The sequence below is a fragment of the Pygocentrus nattereri genome, chromosome 17 (genome assembly GCF_015220715.1).
Source record: "Pygocentrus nattereri isolate fPygNat1 chromosome 17, fPygNat1.pri, whole genome shotgun sequence".
Lineage (NCBI taxonomy): Eukaryota > Metazoa > Chordata > Actinopteri > Characiformes > Serrasalmidae > Pygocentrus > Pygocentrus nattereri.
The window spans coordinates 3,498,599-3,521,631 of NC_051227.1; the positions used below are offsets into that span (position 1 = coordinate 3,498,599).

Consider the following 23,033-nt stretch of genomic DNA (forward strand, 5'->3'; position numbering starts at 1 on the left):
TAGCTGCCTTCCAAGCAGTTGACTCGAGTTCGATTCCCGGCCAACGCAGTGCTTTTCCACACCCACAATTCCTTGCTGAAGAAATCTGTCTATCTATCTAATGTAACATCAGTTGTTACCTTATTGGAGAACAGTGTTGTACCAGATTGAGATGCTAGAGGCAGAGTTTTCCCTCCTCGTTGCGCTAAATGTTTTCCAGCGTTGGTGGTATAGTGTTTAGCATAGCTGCCTTTCAAGCAGTTGACCGGGGTTCGATTCCCGGCCAACGCAACACTTTTCCACGCCCACAATTCCCTGATGAAGAAATCAATCTGTCTGTATCTATCTATCTATCTATCTATCTATCTATCTATCTATCTATCTATCTATCTATCTATCTATCTATCTATCTATCTATCTATCTATCTAATGTAACATCAATTGTTACCTTATTGGAGATCAGTGTTGTACCAGATTGACCCGCTAGAGGCAGAGTTTTCCCTCCTCGTTGCTCCAGATGTTTTCTGGTGTTGGTGGTATAGTGTTTAGCATAGCTGCCTTCCAAGCAGTTGACCCGGGTTCGATTCCTTGCCAACGCAGCACTTTTCCACACCCACAATTCCTTGCTGAAGAAATCTATCTAATGTAACTTCAGTTGTTACTTTATTGGAGATCAGTGTTGTATCAGATTGAGCCGTCGGAGATCTGTCTATCTATCTATCTATCTATCTATCTATCTATCTATCTATCTATCTAATGTAACATCAGTTGTTACCTTATTGGAGATCAGTGTTGTACCAGATTGAGCCGCTAGAGGCAGAGGTTTCCCTCCTCATCGGTCCAGGTGCTTTCCAGCGTTGGTGGTATAGTGGTTAGCCTAGCTGCCTTCCAAGCAGTTGACCCGGGTTCGATTCCCGGCCAACGCAGCGCTTTTCCACACCCACAATTCCTTGCTGAAGAAATCTGTCTATCTATCTAATGTAACATCAGTTTTTACCTTATTGGAGATCAGTGTTGTATCAGATTGAGCCGTCTGAGATCTGTCTGTCTATCTATCTATCTATCTATCTATCTATCTATCTATCTATCTATCTATCTATCTATCTATCTATCTAATGTAACATCAGTTGTTACCTTATTGGAGATCAGTGTTGTACCAGATTGAGCCGCTAGAGGCAGAGGTTTCCCTCCTCATCGGTCCAGGTGCTTTCCAGCGTTGGTGGTATAGTGGTTAGCCTAGCTGCCTTCCAAGCAGTTGACCCGGGTTCGATTCCCGGCCAACGCAGCGCTTTTCCACACCCACAATTCCTTGCTGAAGAAATCTGTCTATCTATCTAATGTAACATCAGTTGTTACCTTACTGGAGATCAGTGTTGTACCAGATTGAGCTGCTAGAGGCAGAGTTTTCCCTCCTCGTTGCTCTAAATGTTTTCCAGCGTTGGTGGTATAGTGTTTAGCATAGCTGCCTTTCAAGCAGTTGACCCGGGTTCAATTCCCGGCCAACGCAGCGCTTTTCCACACCCACAATTCCTTGCTGAAGAAATCTGTCTATCTATCTAATGTAACATCAGTTGTTACCTTATTGGAGATCAGTGTTGTACCAGATTGAGCCGCTAGAGGCAGAGTTTTCCCTCCTCATGGCTCCAGATGCTTTCCAGCGTTGGTGGTATAGTGGTTAGCATAGCTGCCTTCCAAGCAGTTGACCCGGGTTCAATTCCCGGCCAACGCAGCGCTTTTCCACACCCACAATTCCTTGCTGAAGAAATCTGTCTATCTATCTAATGTAACATCAGTTGTTACCTTATTGGAGATCAGTGTTGTATCAGATTGAGCCGTGTGAGATCTGTCTGTCTATCTATCTATCTATCTATCTATCTATCTATCTATCTATCTATCTATCTATCTAATGTAACATCAGTTGTTACCTTATTGGAGATCAGTGTTGTACCAGATTGAGCCGCTAGAGGCAGAGTTTGCCCTCCTCATGGCTCCAGATGCTTTCCAGCGTTGGTGGTATAGTGTTTAGCATAGCTGCCTTCCAAGCAGTTGACCCGGGTTCGATTCCTTGCCAACGCAGCACTTTTCCACACCCACAATTCCTTGCTGAAGAAATCTATCTAATGTAACTTCAGTTGTTACTTTATTGGAGATCAGTGTTGTATCAGATTGAGCCGTCGGAGATCTGTCTATCTATCTATCTATCTATCTATCTATCTATCTATCTATCTATCTATCTATCTATCTAATGTAACATCAGTTGTTACCTTATTGGAGATCAGTGTTGTACCAGATTGAGCCGCTAGAGGCAGAGGTTTCCCTCCTCATCGGTCCAGGTGCTTTCCAGCGTTGGTGGTATAGTGGTTAGCCTAGCTGCCTTCCAAGCAGTTGACTCGAGTTCGATTACCGGCCAACGCAGTGCTTTTCCACACCCACAATTCCTTGCTGAAGAAATCTGTCTATCTATCTAATGTAACATCAGTTGTTACCTTATTGGAGATCAGTGTTGTACCAGATTGAGATGCTAGAGGCAGAGTTTTCCCTCCTCGTTGCTCTAAATGTTTTCCAGCGTTGGTGGTATAGTGTTTAGCATAGCTGCCTTTCAAGCAGTTGACCGGGGTTCGATTCCCGGCCAACGCAACACTTTTCCACGCCCACAATTCCCTGATGAAGAAATCAATCTGTCTGTATCTATCTATCTATCTATCTATCTATCTATCTATCTATCTATCTATCTATCTATCTATCTATCTATCTAATGTAACATCAATTGTTACCTTATTGGAGATCAGTGTTGTACCAGATTGAGCCGCTAGAGGCAGAGTTTTCCCTCCTCATTGCTCCAGATGTTTTCCAGCGTTGGTGGTATAGTGGTTAGCGTATCTGCGTTCCAAGCAGTTGACCCGGGTTCGATTCCCGGCCAACGCAGTGCTTTTCCACACCCACAATTCCTTGCTGAAGAAATCTATCTAATGTAACATCAGTTGTTACCTTACTGGAGATCAGTGTTGTACCAGATTGAGCTGCTAGAGGCAGAGTTTTCCCTCCTCGTTGACCTAAATGTTTTCCAGCGTTGGTGGTATAGTGTTTAGCATAGCTGCCTTTCAAGCAGTTGACCGGGGTTCGATTCCCGGCCAACGCAACACTTTTCCACACCCACAATTCCCTGATGAAGAAATCAATCTGTCTGTATCTATCTATCTATCTATCTATCTATCTATCTATCTATCTATCTATCTATCTATCTATCTATCTATCTAATGTAACATCAATTGTTACCTTATTGGAGATCAGTGTTGTACCAGATTGAGCCGCTAGAGGCAGAGTTTTCCGTCCTCGTTGCTCCAGATGTTTTCCGGAGTTGGTGGTATAGTGGTTAGCATAGCTGCTAATCAAGCAGCTGTTCTAAGCAATTGACCTTGGTTCGATTCCTGGCCAACGTAGCACTTTTGCACACCCACATTTCTATCTATCTATCTATCTATCTATCTATCTATCTATCTATCTATCTATCTATCTATCTAATGTAACATCAGTTGTTACCTTATTGGAGATCAGTGTTGTACCAGATTGAGCCGCTAGAGGCAGAGGTTTCCCTCCTCATTGCTCCAGACGTTTTCCAGCGTTGGTGGTATAGTGGTTAGCGTATCTGCCTTCCAAGCAGTTGACCCGGGTTCGATTCCCGGCCAACGCAGTGCTTTTCCACACCCACAATTCCTTGCTGAAGAAATCTGTCTATCTATCTAATGTAACATCAGCTGTTACCTTATTGGAGATCAGTGTTGTACCAGATTGAGATGCTAGAGGCAGAGTTTTCCCTCCTCGTTGCTCTAAATGTTTTCCAGCGTTGGTGGTATAGTGTTTAGCATAGCTGCCTTTCAAGCAGTTGACCGGGGTTCGATTCCCGGCCAACGCAACACTTTTCCACACCCACAATTCCCTGATGAAGAAATCAATCTGTCTGTACCTATCTATCTATCTATCTATCTATCTATCTATCTAGCTATCTAGCTATCTAGCTATGTATCTAATGTAACATCAGTTGTTACCTTTTTGGAGATCAGTGTTGTACCAGATTGAGCCGCTAGAGGCAGAGTTTTCCCTCCTCATGGCTCCAGATGCTTTCCAGCGTTGGTGGTATAGTGGTTAGCATAGCTGCCTTCCAAGCAGTTGACCCGGGTTCAATTCCCGGCCAACGCAGCGCTTTTCCACACCCACAATTCCTTGCTGAAGAAATCTGTCTATCTATCTAATGTAACATCAGTTGTTACCTTATTGGAGATCAGTGTTGTATCAGATTGAGCCGTGTGAGATCTGTCTGTCTCTCTATCTATCTATCTATCTATCTATCTATCTATCTATCTATCTATCTATCTATCTATCTATCTATCTATCTATCTAATGTAACATCAGTTGTTACCTTATTGGAGATCAGTGTTGTACCAGATTGAGCCGCTAGAGGCAGAGTTTTCCCTCCTCATTGCTCCAGACGTTTTCCAGCGTTGGTGGTATAGTGGTTAGCGTATCTGCCTTCCAAGCAGTTGACCCGGGTTCGATTCCCGGCCAACGCAGTGCTTTTCCACACCCACAATTCCTTGCTGAAGAAATCTGTCTATCTATCTAATGTAACATCAGTTGTTACCTTACTGGAGATCAGTGTTGTACCAGATTGAGCTGCTAGAGGCAGAGTTTTCCCTCCTCGTTGCTCTAAATGTTTTCCAGCGTTGGTGGTATAGTGTTTAGCATAGCTGCCTTTCAAGCAGTTGACCGGGGTTCGATTCCCGGCCAACGCAACACTTTTCCACACCCACAATTCCCTGATGAAGAAATCAATCTGTCTGTATCTATCTATCTATCTATCTATCTATCTATCTATCTATCTATCTATCTATCTATCTATCTATCTGTCTATCTGTCTATCTATCTATCTATCTATCTATCTATCTATCTAATGTAACATCAATTGTTACCTTATTGGAGATCAGTCTTGTACCAGATTGAGCCGCTAGAGGCAGAGTTTGCCCTCCTCATGGCTCCAGATGCTTTCCAGCGTTGGTGGTATAGTGTTTAGCATAGCTGCCTTCCAAGCAGTTGACCCGGGTTCGATTCCTTGCCAACGCAGCACTTTTCCACACCCACAATTCCTTGCTGAAGAAATCTATCTAATGTAACTTCAGTTGTTACTTTATTGGAGATCAGTGTTGTATCAGATTGAGCCGTCGGAGATCTGTCTATCTATCTATCTATCTATCTATCTATCTATCTATCTATCTATCTATCTATCTATCTATCTATCTATCTATCTATCTATCTAATGTAACATCAGTTGTTACCTTATTGGAGATCAGTGTTGTACCAGATTGAGCCGCTAGAGGCAGAGGTTTCCCTCCTCATCGGTCCAGGTGCTTTCCAGCGTTGGTGGTATAGTGGTTAGCCTAGCTGCCTTCCAAGCAGTTGACTCGAGTTCGATTCCCGGCCAACGCAGTGCTTTTCCACACCCACAATTCCTTGCTGAAGAAATCTGTCTATCTATCTAATGTAACATCAGTTGTTACCTTATTGGAGATCAGTGTTGTACCAGATTGAGATGCTAGAGGCAGAGTTTTCCCTCCTCGTTGCTCTAAATGTTTTCCAGCGTTGGTGGTATAGTGTTTAGCATAGCTGCCTTTCAAGCAGTTGACCGGGGTTCGATTCCCGGCCAACGCAACACTTTTCCACGCCCACAATTCCCTGATGAAGAAATCAATCTGTCTGTATCTATCTATCTATCTATCTATCTATCTATCTATCTATCTATCTATCTATCTATCTATCTATCTAATGTAACATCAATTGTTACCTTATTGGAGATCAGTGTTGTACCAGATTGAGCCGCTAGAGGCAGAGTTTTCCCTCCTCATTGCTCCAGACGTTTTCCAGCGTTGGTGGTATAGTGGTTAGCGTATCTGCCTTCCAAGCAGTTGACCCGGGTTCGATTCCCGGCCAACGCAGTGCTTTTCCACACCCACAATTCCTTGCTGAAGAAATCTGTCTATCTATCTAATGTAACATCAGTTGTTACCTTACTGGAGATCAGTGTTGTACCAGATTGAGCTGCTAGAGGCAGAGTTTTCCCTCCTCGTTGCTCTAAATGTTTTCCAGCGTTGGTGGTATAGTGTTTAGCATAGCTGCCTTTCAAGCAGTTGACCGGGGTTCGATTCCCGGCCAACGCAACACTTTTCCACACCCACAATTCCCTGATGAAGAAATCAATCTGTCTGTATCTATCTATCTATCTATCTATCTATCTATCTATCTATCTATCTAATGTAACATCAATTGTTACCTTATTGGAGATCAGTGTTGTACCAGATTGACCCGCTAGAGGCAGAGTTTTCCCTCCTCGTTGCTCCAGATGTTTTCTGGTGTTGGTGGTATAGTGATTAGCATAGCTGCTAACCAAGCAGCTGTCTCAAGCAGTTGACCCGGGGTCGATTCCCGGCCACCATAACACTTTTGCACATCCACAATTCTATCTATCTATCTATCTAGCTATCTAGCTATCTAGCTATCTAGCTATCTAGCTATGTATCTAATGTAACATCAGTTGTTACCTTTTTGGAGATCAGTGTTGTACCAGATTGAGCCGCTAGAGGCAGAGTTTTCCCTCCTCATGTCTCCAGATGCTTTCCAGCGTTGGTGGTATAGTGGTTAGCGTAGCTGCCTTCCAAGCAGTTGACCCGGGTTCAATTCCCGGCCAACGCAGCGCTTTTCCACACCCACAATTCCTTGCTGAAGAAATCTGTCTATCTATCTAATGTAACATCAGTTGTTACCTTATTGGAGATCAGTGTTGTATCAGATTGAGCCGTGTGAGATCTGTCTGTCTATCTATCTATCTATCTATCTATCTATCTATCTATCTATCTATCTATCGATCTATCTATCTAATGTAACATCAGTTGTTACCTTATTGGAGATCAGTGTTGTACCAGATTGAGCCGCTAGAGGCAGAGTTTTCCCTCCTCATTGCTCCAGACGTTTTCCAGCGTTGGTGGTATAGTGGTTAGCGTATCTGCCTTCCAAGCAGTTGACCCGGGTTCGATTCCCGGCCAACGGAGTGCTTTTCCACACCCACAATTCCTTGCTGAAGAAATCTGTCTATCTATCTAATGTAACATCAGTTGTTACCTTACTGGAGATCAGTGTTGTACCAGATTGAGCTGCTAGAGGCAGAGTTTTCCCTCCTCGTTGCTCTAAATGTTTTCCAGCGTTGGTGGTATAGTGTTTAGCATAGCTGCCTTTCAAGCAGTTGACCGGGGTTCGATTCCCGGCCAACGCAACACTTTTCCACACCCACAATTCCCTGATGAAGAAATCAATCTGTCTGTATCTATCTATCTATCTATCTATCTATCTATCTATCTATCTATCTATCTATCTAATGTAACATCAATTGTTACCTTATTGGAGATCAGTGTTGTACCAGATTGACCCGCTAGAGGCAGAGTTTTCCCTCCTCGTTGCTCCAGATGTTTTCTGGTGTTGGTGGTATAGTGATTAGCATAGCTGCTAACCAAGCAGCTGTCTCAAGCAGTTGACCCGGGTTCGATTCCCGGCCACCATAACACTTTTGCACACCCACAATTCTATCTATCTATCTATCTATCTATCTATCTATCTATCTATCTATCTATCTATCTATCTATCTATCTATCTATCTAATGTAACATCAATTGTTACCTTATTGGAGATCAGTGTTGTACCAGATTGACCCGCTAGAGGCAGAGTTTTCCCTCCTCGTTGCTCCAGATGTTTTCTGGTGTTGGTGGTATAGTGATTAGCATAGCTGCTAACCAAGCAGCTGTCTCAAGCAGTTGACCCGGGTTCGATTCCCGGCCACCATAACACTTTTGCACACCCACAATTCTATCTATCTATCTATCTATCTATCTATCTATCTATCTATCTATCTATCTATCTATCTAGCTATCTAGCTATGTATCTAATGTAACATCAGTTGTTACATTTTTGGAGATCAGTGTTGTACCAGATTGAGCCGCTATAGGCAGAGTTTTCCCTCCTCATGGCTCCAGATGCTTTCCAGCGTTGGTGGTATAGTGGTTAGCATAGCTGCCTTCCAAGCAGTTGACCCGGGTTCAATTCCCGGCCAACGCAGCGCTTTTCCACACCCACAATTCCTTGCTGAAGAAATCTGTCTATCTATCTAATGTAACATCAGTTGTTACCTTATTGGAGATCAGTGTTGTATCAGATTGAGCCGTGTGAGATCTGTCTGTCTATCTATCTATCTATCTATCTATCTATCTATCTATCTATCTATCTATCTATCTATCTATCTATCTAATGTAACATCAGTAACAAGCAGTTGACCCGGGTTCGATTCCCGGCCAACGCAGTGCTTTTCCACACCCACAATTCCTTGCTGAAGAAATCTGTCTATCTATCTAATGTAACATCAGCTGTTACCTTATTGGAGATCAGTGTTGTACCAGATTGAGATGCTAGAGGCAGAGTTTTCCCTCCTCGTTGCTCTAAATGTTTTCCAGCGTTGGTGGTATAGTGTTTAGCATAGCTGCCTTTCAAGCAGTTGACCGGGGTTCGATTCCCGGCCAACGCAACACTTTTCCACACCCACAATTCCCTGATGAAGAAATCAATCTGTCTGTACCTATCTATCTATCTATCTATCTATCTATCTATCTAGCTATCTAGCTATCTAGCTATGTATCTAATGTAACATCAGTTGTTACCTTTTTGGAGATCAGTGTTGTACCAGATTGAGCCGCTAGAGGCAGAGTTTTCCCTCCTCATGGCTCCAGATGCTTTCCAGCGTTGGTGGTATAGTGGTTAGCATAGCTGCCTTCCAAGCAGTTGACCCGGGTTCAATTCCCGGCCAACGCAGCGCTTTTCCACACCCACAATTCCTTGCTGAAGAAATCTATCTAATGTAACATCAGTTGTTACCTTATTGGAGATCAGTGTTGTACCAGATTGAGCTGCTAGAGGCAGAGTTTTCCCTCCTCGTTGCTCTAAATGTTTTCCAGCGTTGGTGGTATAGTGTTTAGCATAGCTGCCTTTCAAGCAGTTGACCGGGGTTCGATTCCCGGCCAACGCAACACTTTTCCACACCCACAATTCCCTGATGAAGAAATCAATCTGTCTGTATCTATCTATCTATCTATCTATCTATCTATCTATCTATCTATCTATCTATCTATCTATCTATCTGTCTATCTGTCTATCTATCTATCTATCTATCTATCTATCTATCTATCTAATGTAACATCAATTGTTACCTTATTGGAGATCAGTCTTGTACCAGATTGAGCCGCTAGAGGCAGAGTTTGCCCTCCTCATGGCTCCAGATGCTTTCCAGCGTTGGTGGTATAGTGTTTAGCATAGCTGCCTTCCAAGCAGTTGACCCGGGTTCGATTCCTTGCCAACGCAGCACTTTTCCACACCCACAATTCCTTGCTGAAGAAATCTATCTAATGTAACTTCAGTTGTTACTTTATTGGAGATCAGTGTTGTATCAGATTGAGCCGTCGGAGATCTGTCTATCTATCTATCTATCTATCTATCTATCTATCTATCTATCTATCTATCTATCTATCTAATGTAACATCAGTTGTTACCTTATTGGAGATCAGTGTTGTACCAGATTGAGCCGCTAGAGGCAGAGGTTTCCCTCCTCATCGGTCCAGGTGCTTTCCAGCGTTGGTGGTATAGTGGTTAGCCTAGCTGCCTTCCAAGCAGTTGACTCGAGTTCGATTTCCGGCCAACGCAGTGCTTTTCCACACCCACAATTCCTTGCTGAAGAAATCTGTCTATCTATCTAATGTAACATCAGTTGTTACCTTATTGGAGATCAGTGTTGTACCAGATTGAGATGCTAGAGGCAGAGTTTTCCCTCCTCGTTGCTCTAAATGTTTTCCAGCGTTGGTGGTATAGTGTTTAGCATAGCTGCCTTTCAAGCAGTTGACCGGGGTTCGATTCCCGGCCAACGCAACACTTTTCCACGCCCACAATTCCCTGATGAAGAAATCAATCTGTCTGTATCTATCTATCTATCTATCTATCTATCTATCTATCTATCTATCTATCTATCTATCTATCTATCTATCTATCTAATGTAACATCAATTGTTACCTTATTGGAGATCAGTGTTGTACCAGATTGAGCCGCTAGAGGCAGAGTTTTCCCTCCTCATTGCTCCAGACGTTTTCCAGCGTTGGTGGTATAGTGGTTAGCGTATCTGCCTTCCAAGCAGTTGACCCGGGTTCGATTCCCGGCCAACGCAGTGCTTTTCCACACCCACAATTCCTTGCTGAAGAAATCTGTCTATCTATCTAATGTAACATCAGTTGTTACCTTACTGGAGATCAGTGTTGTACCAGATTGAGCTGCTAGAGGCAGAGTTTTCCCTCCTCGTTGCTCTAAATGTTTTCCAGCGTTGGTGGTATAGTGTTTAGCATAGCTGCCTTTCAAGCAGTTGACCGGGGTTCGATTCCCGGCCAACGCAACACTTTTCCACACCCACAATTCCCTGATGAAGAAATCAATCTGTCTGTATCTATCTATCTATCTATCTATCTATCTATCTATCTATCTATCTATCTATCTATCTAATGTAACATCAATTGTTAACTTATTGGAGATCAGTGTTGTACCAGATTGACCCGCTAGAGGCAGAGTTTTCCCTCCTCGTTGCTCCAGATGTTTTCTGGTGTTGGTGGTATAGTGATTAGCATAGCTGCTAACCAAGCAGCTGTCTCAAGCAGTTGACCCGGGGTCGATTCCCGGCCACCATAACACTTTTGCACACCCACAATTCTATCTATCTATCTATCTAGCTATCTAGCTATCTAGCTATCTAGCTATCTAGCTATGTATCTAATGTAACATCAGTTGTTACCTTTTTGGAGATCAGTGTTGTACCAGATTGAGCCGCTAGAGGCAGAGTTTTCCCTCCTCATGTCTCCAGATGCTTTCCAGCGTTGGTGGTATAGTGGTTAGCGTAGCTGCCTTCCAAGCAGTTGACCCGGGTTCAATTCCCGGCCAACGCAGCGCTTTTCCACACCCACAATTCCTTGCTGAAGAAATCTGTCTATCTATCTAATGTAACATCAGTTGTTACCTTATTGGAGATCAGTGTTGTATCAGATTGAGCCGTGTGAGATCTGTCTGTCTATCTATCTATCTATCTATCTATCTATCTATCTATCTATCTATCTATCGATCTATCTATCTAATGTAACATCAGTTGTTACCTTATTGGAGATCAGTGTTGTACCAGATTGAGCCGCTAGAGGCAGAGTTTTCCCTCCTCATTGCTCCAGACGTTTTCCAGCGTTGGTGGTATAGTGGTTAGCGTATCTGCCTTCCAAGCAGTTGACCCGGGTTCGATTCCCGGCCAACGGAGTGCTTTTCCACACCCACAATTCCTTGCTGAAGAAATCTGTCTATCTATCTAATGTAACATCAGTTGTTACCTTACTGGAGATCAGTGTTGTACCAGATTGAGCTGCTAGAGGCAGAGTTTTCCCTCCTCGTTGCTCTAAATGTTTTCCAGCGTTGGTGGTATAGTGTTTAGCATAGCTGCCTTTCAAGCAGTTGACCGGGGTTCGATTCCCGGCCAACGCAACACTTTTCCACACCCACAATTCCCTGATGAAGAAATCAATCTGTCTGTATCTATCTATCTATCTATCTATCTATCTATCTATCTATCTATCTATCTATCTATCTAATGTAACATCAATTGTTACCTTATTGGAGATCAGTGTTGTACCAGATTGACCCGCTAGAGGCAGAGTTTTCCCTCCTCGTTGCTCCAGATGTTTTCTGGTGTTGGTGGTATAGTGATTAGCATAGCTGCTAACCAAGCAGCTGTCTCAAGCAGTTGACCCGGGTTCGATTCCCGGCCACCATAACACTTTTGCACACCCACAATTCTATCTATCTATCTATCTATCTATCTATCTATCTATCTATCTATCTATCTATCTAATGTAACATCAATTGTTACCTTATTGGAGATCAGTGTTGTACCAGATTGACCCGCTAGAGGCAGAGTTTTCCCTCCTCGTTGCTCCAGATGTTTTCTGGTGTTGGTGGTATAGTGATTAGCATAGCTGCTAACCAAGCAGCTGTCTCAAGCAGTTGACCCGGGTTCGATTCCCGGCCACCATAACACTTTTGCACACCCACAATTCTATCTATCTATCTATCTATCTATCTATCTATCTATCTAGCTATCTAGCTATCTAGCTATGTATCTAATGTAACATCAGTTGTTACATTTTTGGAGATCAGTGTTGTACCAGATTGAGCCGCTAGAGGCAGAGTTTTCCCTCCTCATGGCTCCAGATGCTTTCCAGCGTTGGTGGTATAGTGGTTAGCATAGCTGCCTTCCAAGCAGTTGACCCGGGTTCAATTCCCGGCCAACGCAGCGCTTTTCCACACCCACAATTCCTTGCTGAAGAAATCTGTCTATCTATCTAATGTAACATCAGTTGTTACCTTATTGGAGATCAGTGTTGTATCAGATTGAGCCGTGTGAGATCTGTCTGTCTATCTATCTATCTATCTATCTATCTATCTATCTATCTATCTATCTATCTATCTATCTATCTATCTATCTATCTATCTATCTAATGTAACATCAGTAACAAGCAGTTGACCCGGGTTCGATTCCCGGCCAACGCAGTGCTTTTCCACACCCACAATTCCTTGCTGAAGAAATCTGTCTATCTATCTAATGTAACATCAGTTGTTACCTTACTGGAGATCAGTGTTGTACCAGATTGAGCTGCTAGAGGCAGAGTTTTCCCTCCTCGTTGCTCTAAATGTTTTCCAGCGTTGGTGGTATAGTGTTTAGCATAGCTGCCTTTCAAGCAGTTGACCGGGGTTCGATTCCCGGCCAACGCAACACTTTTCCACACCCACAATTCCCTGATGAAGAAATCAATCTGTCTCTATCTATCTATCTATCTATCTATCTATCTATCTATCTATCTATCTATCTATCTATCTAATGTAACATCAATTGTTACCTTATTGGAGATCAGTCTTGTACCAGATTGAGCCGCTAGAGGCAGAGTTTGCCCTCCTCATGGCTCCAGATGCTTTCCAGCGTTGGTGGTATAGTGTTTAGCATAGCTGCCTTCCAAGCAGTTGACCCGGGTTCGATTCTTTGCCAACGCAGCACTTTTCCACACCCACAATTCCTTGCTGAAGAAATCTATCTAATGTAACTTCAGTTGTTACTTTATTGGAGATCAGTGTTGTGTCAGATTGAGCCGTCGGAGATCTGTCTATCTATCTATCTATCTATCTATCTATCTATCTATCTATCTATCTATCTATCTATCTATCTATCTACTGTAACATCAGTTGTTACCTTATTGGAGATCAGTGTTGTACCAGATTGAGCCGCTAGAGGCAGAGGTTTCCCTCCTCATCGGTCCAGGTGCTTTCCAGCGTTGGTGGTATAGTGGTTAGCCTAGCTGCCTTCCAAGCAGTTGACTCGAGTTCGATTCCCGGCCAACGCAGTGCTTTTCCACACCCACAATTCCTTGCTGAAGAAATCTATCTATCTAATGTAACATCAGTTGTTACCTTATTGGAGATCAGTGTTGTACCAGATTGAGATGCTAGAGGCAGAGTTTTCCCTCCTCGTTGATCTAAATGTTTTCCAGCGTTGGTGGTATAGTGTTTAGCATAGCTGCCTTTCAAGCAGTTGACCGGGGTTCGATTCCCGGCCAACGCAACACTTTTCCACGCCCACAATTCCCTGATGAAGAAATCAATCTGTCTGTATCTATCTATCTATCTATCTATCTATCTATCTATCTATCTATCTATCTATCTATCTATCTATCTAATGTAACATCAGTTGTTACCTTATTGGAGATCAGTGTTGTACCAGATTGAGCCGCTAGAGGCAGAGGTTTCCCTCCTCATCGGTCGAGGTGCTTTCCAGCTTTGGTGGTATAGTGGTTAGCCTAGCTGCCTTCCAAGCAGTTGACTCGAGTTCGATTCCCGGCCAACGCAGTGCTTTTCCACACCCACAATTCCTTGCTGAAGAAATCTGTCTGTCTATCCAATGTAACATCAGTTGTTACCTTATTGGAGATCAGTGTTGTACCAGATTGAGATGCTAGAGGCAGAGTTTTCCCTCCTCGTTGCTCTAAATGTTTTCCAGCGTTGGTGGTATAGTGTTTAGCATAGCTGCCTTTCAAGCAGTTGACCTGGGTTCGATTCCCGGCCAACGCAACACTTTTCCACGCCCACAATTCCCTGATGAAGAAATCAATCTGTCTGTATCTATCTATCTATCTATCTATCTATCTATCTATCTATCTATCTATCTATCTATCTATCTAATGTAACATCAATTGTTACCTTATTGGAGATCAGTGTTGTACCAGATTGAGCCGCTAGAGGCAGAGTTTTCCCTCCTCATTGCTCCAGACGTTTTCCAGCGTTGGTGGTATAGTGGTTAGCGTATCTGCCTTCCAAGCAGTTGACCCGGGTTCGATTCCCGGCCAGCGCAGTGCTTTTCCACACCCACAATTCCTTGCTGAAGAAATCTGTCTATCTATCTAATGTAACATCAGTTGTTACCTTACTGGAGATCAGTGTTGTACCAGATTGAGCTGCTAGAGGCAGAGTTTTCCCTCCTCGTTGCTCTAAATGTTTTCCAGCGTTGGTGGTATAGTGTTTAGCATAGCTGCCTTTCAAGCAGTTGACCGGGGTTCGATTCCCGGCCAACGCAACACTTTTCCACACCCACAATTCCCTGATGAAGAAATCTATCTATCTATCTATCTATCTATCTATCTATCTATCTATCTATCTATCTATCTATCTATCTATCTATCTATCTAATGTAACATCAATTGTTACCTTATTGGAGATCAGTGTTGTACCAGATTGACCCGCTAGAGGCAGAGTTTTCCCTCCTCGTTGCTCCAGATGTTTTCTGGTGTTGGTGGTATAGTGATTAGCATAGCTGCTAACCAAGCAGCTGTCTCAAGCAGTTGACCCGGGTTCGATTCCCAGCCACCATAACACTTTTGCACACCCACAATTCTATCTATCTATCTATCTATCTATCTATCTATCTATCTATCTAGCTATCTAGCTATGTATCTAATGTAACATCAGTTGTTACCTTATTGGAGATCAGTGTTGTACCAGATTGAGATGCTAGAGGCAGAGTTTTCCCTCCTCGTTGATCTAAATGTTTTCCAGCGTTGGTGGTATAGTGTTTAGCATAGCTGCCTTTCAAGCAGTTGACCGGGGTTCGATTCCCGGCCAACGCAACACTTTTCCACGCCCACAATTCCCTGATGAAGAAATCAATCTGTCTGTATCTATCTATCTATCTATCTATCTATCTATCTATCTATCTATCTATCTATCTATCTATCTAATGTAACATCAGTTGTTACCTTATTGGAGATCAGTGTTGTACCAGATTGAGCCGCTAGAGGCAGAGGTTTCCCTCCTCATCGGTCGAGGTGCTTTCCAGCTTTGGTGGTATAGTGGTTAGCCTAGCTGCCTTCCAAGCAGTTGACTCGAGTTCGATTCCCGGCCAACGCAGTGCTTTTCCACACCCACAATTCCTTGCTGAAGAAATCTGTCTGTCTATCTAATGTAACATCAGTTGTTACCTTATTGGAGATCAGTGTTGTACCAGATTGAGATGCTAGAGGCAGAGTTTTCCCTCCTCGTTGCTCTAAATGTTTTCCAGCGTTGGTGGTATAGTGTTTAGCATAGCTGCCTTTCAAGCAGTTGACCTGGGTTCGATTCCCGGCCAACGCAACACTTTTCCACGCCCACAATTCCCTGATGAAGAAATCAATCTGTCTGTATCTATCTATCTATCTATCTATCTATCTATCTATCTATCTATCTATCTATCTATCTATCTATCTATCTATCTATCTATCTATCTAATGTAACATCAATTGTTACCTTATTGGAGATCAGTGTTGTACCAGATTGAGCCGCTAGAGGCAGAGTTTTCCCTCCTCATTGCTCCAGACGTTTTCCAGCGTTGGTGGTATAGTGGTTAGCGTATCTGCCTTCCAAGCAGTTGACCCGGGTTCGATTCCCGGCCAACGCAGTGCTTTTCCACACCCACAATTCCTTGCTGAAGAAATCTGTCTATCTATCTAATGTAACATCAGTTGTTACCTTACTGGAGATCAGTGTTGTACCAGATTGAGCCGCTAGAGGCAGAGTTTTCCCTCCTCGTTGCTCTAAATGTTTTCCAGCGTTGGTGGTATAGTGTTTAGCATAGCTGCCTTTCAAGCAGTTGACCGGGGTTCGATTCCCGGCCAACGCAACACTTTTCCACACCCACAATTCCCTGATGAAGAAATCTATCTATCTATCTATCTATCTATCTATCTATCTATCTATCTATCTATCTATCTATCTATCTATCTAATGTAACATCAATTGTTACCTTATTGGAGATCAGTGTTGTACCAGATTGACCCGCTAGAGGCAGAGTTTTCCCTCCTCGTTGCTCCAGATGTTTTCTGGTGTTGGTGGTATAGTGATTAGCATAGCTGCTAACCAAGCAGCTGTCTCAAGCAGTTGACCCGGGTTCGATTCCCAGCCACCATAACACTTTTGCACACCCACAATTCTATCTATCTATCTATCTATCTATCTATCTATCTAGCTATCTAGCTATGTATCTAATGTAACATCAGTTGTTACCTTTTTGGAGATCAGTGTTGTACCAGATTGAGCCGCTAGAGGCAGAGTTTTCCCTCCTCATGGCTCCAGATGCTTTCCAGCGTTGGTGGTATAGTGGTTAGCATAGCTGCCTTCCAAGCAGTTGACCCGGGTTCAATTCCCGGCCAACGCAGCGCTTTTCCACACCCACAATTCCTTGCTGAAGAAATCTGTCTATCTATCTAATGTAACATCAGTTGTTACCTTATTGGAGATCATTGTTGTATCAGATTGAGCCGTGTGAGATCTGTCTGTCTATCTATCTATCTATCTATCTATCTATCTATCTATCTATCTATCTATCTATCTATCTATCTATCTATCTAATGTAACATCAGTTGTTACCTTATTGGAGATCAGTGTTGTACCAGATTGAGCCGCTAGAGGCAGAGTTTTCGCTCCTCATTGCTCCAGACGTTTTCCAACGTTGGTGGTATAGTGGTTAGCCTAGCTGCCTTCCAAGCAGTTGACTCGAGTTCGATTCCCGGCCAACGCAGTGCTTTTCCACACCCACAATTCCTTGCTGAAGAAATCTGTCTGTCTATCTAATGTAACATCAGTTGTTACCTTATTGGAGATCAGTGTTGTACCAGATTGAGATGCTAGAGGCAGAGTTTTCCCTCCTCGTTGCTCTAAATGTTTTCCAGCGTTGGTGGTATAGTGTTTAGCATAGCTGCCTTTCAAGCAGTTGACCTGGGTTCGATTCCCGGCCAACGCAACACTTTTCCACGCCCACAATTCCCTGATGAAGAAATCAATCTGTCTGTATCTATCTATCTATCTATCTATCTATCTATCTATCTATCTATCTATCTATCTATCTATCTATCTATCTATCTAATGTAACATCAATTGTTACCTTATTGGAGATCAGTGTTGTACCAGATTGAGCCGCTAGAGGCAGAGTTTTCCCTCCTCATTGCCCCAGACGGTTTCCAGCGTTGGTGGTATAGTGGTTAGCGTATCTGCCTTCCAAGCAGTTGACCCGGGTTCGATTCCCGGCCAACGCAGTGCTTTTCCACACCCACAATTCCTTGCTGAAGAAATCTGTCTATCTATCTAATGTAACATCAGTTGTTACCTTACAGGAGATCAGTGTTGTACCAGATTGAGCTGCTAGAGGCAGAGTTTTCCCTCCTCGTTGCTCTAAATGTTTTCCAGCGTTGGTGGTATAGTGTTTAGCATAGCTGCCTTTCAAGCAGTTGACTGGGGTTCGATTCCCGGCCAACGCAACACTTTTCCACACCTTAAATTCCCTAATGAAGAAATCAATCTGTCTGTATCTATCTATCTATCTATATATCTATCTTTCTATCTATCTATCTATCTATCTATCTATCTATCTATCTATCTATCTATCTATCTATCTATCTATCTATCTTTCTATCTATCAAATGTAACATCAATTGTTACCTTATTGGAGATCAGTGTTGTACCAGATTGACCCGCTAGAGGCAGAGTTTTCCCTCCTCGTTGCTCCAGATGTTTTCTGGTGTTGGTGGTATAGTGATTAGCATAGCTGCTAACCAAGCAGCTGTCTCAAGCAGTTGACCCGGGTTCGATTCCCGGCCACCATAACACTTTTGCACACCCACAATTCTATCTATCTATCTATCTATCTATCTATCTATCTATCTATCTATCTATCTATCTATCTATCTATCTATCTATCTATCTATCTATCTAATGTAACATCAATTGTTACCTTATTGGAGATCAGTGTTGTACCAGATTGAGCCGCTAGAGGCAGAGTTTTCCCTCCTCATTGCTCCAGACGTTTTCCAGCTTTGGTGGTATAGTGGTTAGCGTATCTGCCTTCCAAGCAGTTGACCCGGGTTCGATTCCCGGCCAACGCAGTGCTTTTCCACACCCACAATTCCTTGCTGAAGAAATCTGTCTATCTATCTAATGTAACATCAGTTGTTACCTTACTGGAGATCAGTGTTGTACCAGATTGAGCTGCTAGAGGCAGAGTTTTCCCTCCTCGTTGCTCTAAATGCTTTCCAGCGTTGGTGGTATAGTGGTTAGCATAGCTGCCTTCCGAACAGGTGACCCGGGTTCGATTCCCGGCCAACGCAGCGCTTTTCCACACCCACAATTCCTTGCTGAAGAAATCTGTCTATCTATCTAATGTAACATCAGTTGTTACCTTATTGGAGATCAGTGTTGTATCAGATTGAGCCGTCTGAGATCTGTCTGTCTATCTATCTATCTATCTATCTATCTATCTATCTATCTATCTATCTATCTATCTATCTATCTAATGTAACATCAATTGTTACCTTATTGGAGATCAGTGTTGTACCAGATTGACTCGCTAGAGGCAGAGTTTTCCGTCCTCGTTGCTCCAGATGTTTTCCGGAGTTGGTGGTATAGTGGTTAGCATAGCTGCTAATCAAGCAGCTGTTCTAAGCAATTGACCTGGGTTCGATTCCTGGCCAACGTAGCACTTTTGCACACCCACAATTCTATCTATCTATCTATCTATCTATCTATCTATCTATCTATCTATCTATCTATCTATCTATCTATCTATCTATCTATCTACCTAATGTAACATCAATTGTTACCTTATTGGAGATCAGTCTTGTACCAGATTGAGCCGCTAGAGGCAGAGTTTGCCCTCCTCATGGCTCCAGATGCTTTCCAGCGTTGGTGGTATAGTGGTTAGCATAGCTGCCTTCCAAACAGTTGACCCGGGTTCGATTCCTTGCCAACGCAGCACTTTTCCACACCCACAATTCCTTGCTGAAGAAATCTATCTAATGTAACTTCAGTTGTTACTTTATTGGAGATCAGTGTTGTATCAGATTGAGCCGTCGGAGATCTCTCTATCTATCTATCTATCTATCTATCTATCTATCTATCTATCTATCTATCTATCTATCTATCTATCTAATGTAACATCAGTTGTTACCTTATTGGAGATCAGTGTTGTACCAGATTGAGCCGCTAGAGGCAGAGGTTTCCCTCCTCATCGGTCCAGGTGCTTTCCAGCGTTGGTGGTATAGTGGTTAGCCTAGCTGCCTTCCAAGCAGTTGACTCGAGTTCGATTCCCGGCCAACGCAGTGCTTTTCCACACCCACAATTCCTTGCTGAAGAAATCTGTCTATCTATCTAATGTAACATCAGTTGTTACCTTATTGGAGATCAGTGTTGTACCAGATTGAGATGCTAGAGGCAGAGTTTTCCCTCCTCGTTGCTCTAAATGTTTTCCAGCGTTGGTGGTATAGTGTTTAGCATAGCTGCCTTTCAAGCAGTTGACCGGGGTTCGATTCCCGGCCAACGCAACACTTTTCCACGCCCACAATTCCCTGATGAAGAAATCAATCTGTCTGTCTATCTATCTATCTATCTATCTATCTATCTATCTATCTATCTATCTATCTATCTATCTATCTATCTATCTATCTAATGTAACATCAATTGTTACCTTATTGGAGATCAGTGTTGTACCAGATTGACTCGCTAGAGGCAGAGTTTTCCGTCCTCGTTGCTCCAGATTTTTTCCGGAGTTGGTGGTATAGTGGTTAGCATAGCTGCTAATCAAGCAGCTGTTCTAAGCAATTGACCTGGGTTCGATTCCTGGCCAACGTAGCACTTTTGCACACCCACAATTCTATCTATCTATCTATCTATCTATCTATCTATCTATCTATCTATCTATCTATCTATCTATCTATCTATCTAATGTAACATCAGTTGTTACCTTATTGGAGATCAGTGTTGTAGCAGATTGAGCCGCTAGAGGCAGAGTTTTCCCTCCTCATGGCTCCAGATGCTTTCCAGCGTTGGTGGTATAGTGGTTAGCATAGCTGCCTTCCAAGCAGTTGACCCGGGTTCGATTCCCGGCCAACGCAGCGCTTTTCCACACCCACAATTCCTTGCTGAAAAAATCTGTCTATCTATCTAATGTAACATCAGTTGTTACCTTATTGGAGATCAGTGTTGTAGCAGATTGAGCCGCTAGAGGCAGAGTTTTCCCTCCTCGTTGCTCTAAATGTTTTCTAGCGTTTGTGGTATAGTGTTTAGCATAGCTGCCTTTCAAGCAGTTGACCGGGGTTCGATTCCCGGCCAATGCAACACTTTTCCACACCCACAATTCCCTGATGAAGAAATCAATCTGTCTCTATCTATCTATCTATCTATCTATCTATCTATCTATCTATCTATCTATCTATCTATCTATCTATCTATCTATCTATCTATCTGTCTGTCTATCTGTCTATCTGTCTATCTGTCTATCTATCTATCTATCTATCTATCTATCTATCTATCTATCTATCTATCTAATGTAACATCAGTTGTTACCTTATTGGAGATCAGTGTTGTATCAGATTGAGCCGTCTGAGATCTGTCTGTGTATCTATCTATCTATCTATCTATCTATCTATCTATCTATCTATCTATCTATCTATCTATCTATCTATCTAGCTATGTATCTAATGTAACATCAGTTGTTACCTTTTTGGAGATCAGTGTTGTACCAGATTGAGCCGCTAGAGGCAGAGTTTTCCCTCCTCATGGCTCCAGATGCTTTCCAGCGTTGGTGGTATAGTGGTTAGCATAGCTGCCTTCCGAACAGGTGACCCGGGTTCGATTCCCGGCCAACGCAGCGCTTTTCCACACCCACAATTCCTTGCTGAAGAAATCTGTCTATCTATCTAATGTAACATCAGTTGTTACCTTATTGGAGATCAGTGTTGTATCAGATTGAGCCGTCTGAGATCTGTCTGTCTATCTATCTATCTATCTATCTATCTATCTATCTATCTATCTATCTAGCTATCTAGCTATCTAGCTATGTATCTAATGTAACATCAGTTGTTACCTTTTTGGAGATCAGTGTTGTACCAGATTGAGCCGCTAGAGGCAGAGTTTTCCCTCCTCATGGCTCCAGATGCTTTCCAGCGTTGGTGGTATAGTGGTTAGCATAGCTGCCTTCCGAATAGGTGACCCTGGTTCGATTCCCGGCCAACGCAGCGCTTTTCCACACCCACAATTCCTTGCTGAAGAAATCTGTCTATCTATCTAATGTAACATCATTTGTTACCTTATTGGAGATCAGTGTTGTATCAGATTGAGCCGTCTGAGATCTGTCTGTCTATCTATCTATCTATCTATCTATCTATCTATCTATCTATCTATCTATCTATCTATCTATCTAATGTAACATCAATTGTTACCTTATTGGAGATCAGTGTTGTACCAGATTGACTCGCTAGAGCCAGAGTTTTCCGTCCTCGTTGCTCCAGATTTTTTCCGGAGTTGGTGGTATAGTGGTTAGCATAGCTGCTAATCAAGCAGCTGTTCTAAGCAATTGACCTGGGTTCGATTCCTGGCCAACGTAGCACTTTTGCACACCCACAATTCTATCTATCTATCTATCTATCTATCTATCTATCTATCTATCTATCTATCTATCTATCTATCTATCTATCTATCTAATGTAACATCAGTTGTTACCTTATTGGAGATCAGTGTTGTAGCAGATTGAGCCGCTAGAGGCAGAGTTTTCCCTCCTCATGGCTCCAGATGCTTTCCAGCGTTGGTGGTATAGTGGTTAGCATAGCTGCCTTCCAAGCAGTTGACCCGGGTTCGATTCCCGGCCAACGCAGCGCTTTTCCACACCCACAATTCCTTGCTGAAAAAATCTGTCTATCTATCTAATGTAATATCAGTTGTTACCTTATTGGAGATCAGTGTTGTAGCAGATTGAGCCGCTAGAGGCAGAGTTTTCCCTCCTCGTTGCTCTAAATGTTTTCTAGCGTTTGTGGTATAGTGTTTAGCATAGCTGCCTTTCAAGCAGTTGACCGGGGTTCGATTCCCGGCCAATGCAACACTTTTCCACACCCACAATTCCCTGATGAAGAAATCAATCTGTCTCTATCTATCTATCTATCTATCTATCTATCTATCTATCTATCTATCTATCTATCTATCTATCTGTCTGTCTATCTGTCTATCTGTCTATCTGTCTATCTATCTATCTATCTATCTATCTATCTATCTATCTATCTATCTATCTAATGTAACATCAGTTGTTACCTTATTGGAGATCAGTGTTGTATCAGATTGAGCCGTCTGAGATCTGTCTGTGTATCTATCTATCTATCTATCTATCTATCTATCTATCTATCTATCTATCTATCTATCTATCTATCTATCTATCTAGCTATGTATCTAATGTAACATCAGTTGTTACCTTTTTGGAGATCAGTGTTGTACCAGATTGAGCCGCTAGAGGCAGAGTTTTCCCTCCTCATGGCTCCAGATGCTTTCCAGCGTTGGTGGTA

General features: G+C 42.8%; 4 non-coding genes across 4 annotated transcripts; all 4 read left to right on the top strand.

Annotated features, from left to right (window-relative positions):
• The first annotated feature begins 1,414 nt into the window (after positions 1-1,414).
• trnae-uuc lies at positions 1,415-1,486 on the top strand. The gene has a single exon. It is a non-coding gene; the product is annotated as a tRNA-Glu (tRNA).
• Positions 1,487-14,184: 12,698 nt separating this feature from the next.
• Positions 14,185-14,256, top strand: trnae-uuc. Its single transcript has one exon. It is a non-coding gene; the product is annotated as a tRNA-Glu (tRNA).
• Positions 14,257-15,738: 1,482 nt separating this feature from the next.
• Positions 15,739-15,810, top strand: trnae-uuc. Its single transcript has one exon. It is a non-coding gene; the product is annotated as a tRNA-Glu (tRNA).
• Positions 15,811-17,383: 1,573 nt separating this feature from the next.
• trnae-uuc lies at positions 17,384-17,455 on the top strand. Its single transcript has one exon. It is a non-coding gene; the product is annotated as a tRNA-Glu (tRNA).
• Positions 17,456-23,033: the final 5,578 nt, after the last annotated feature.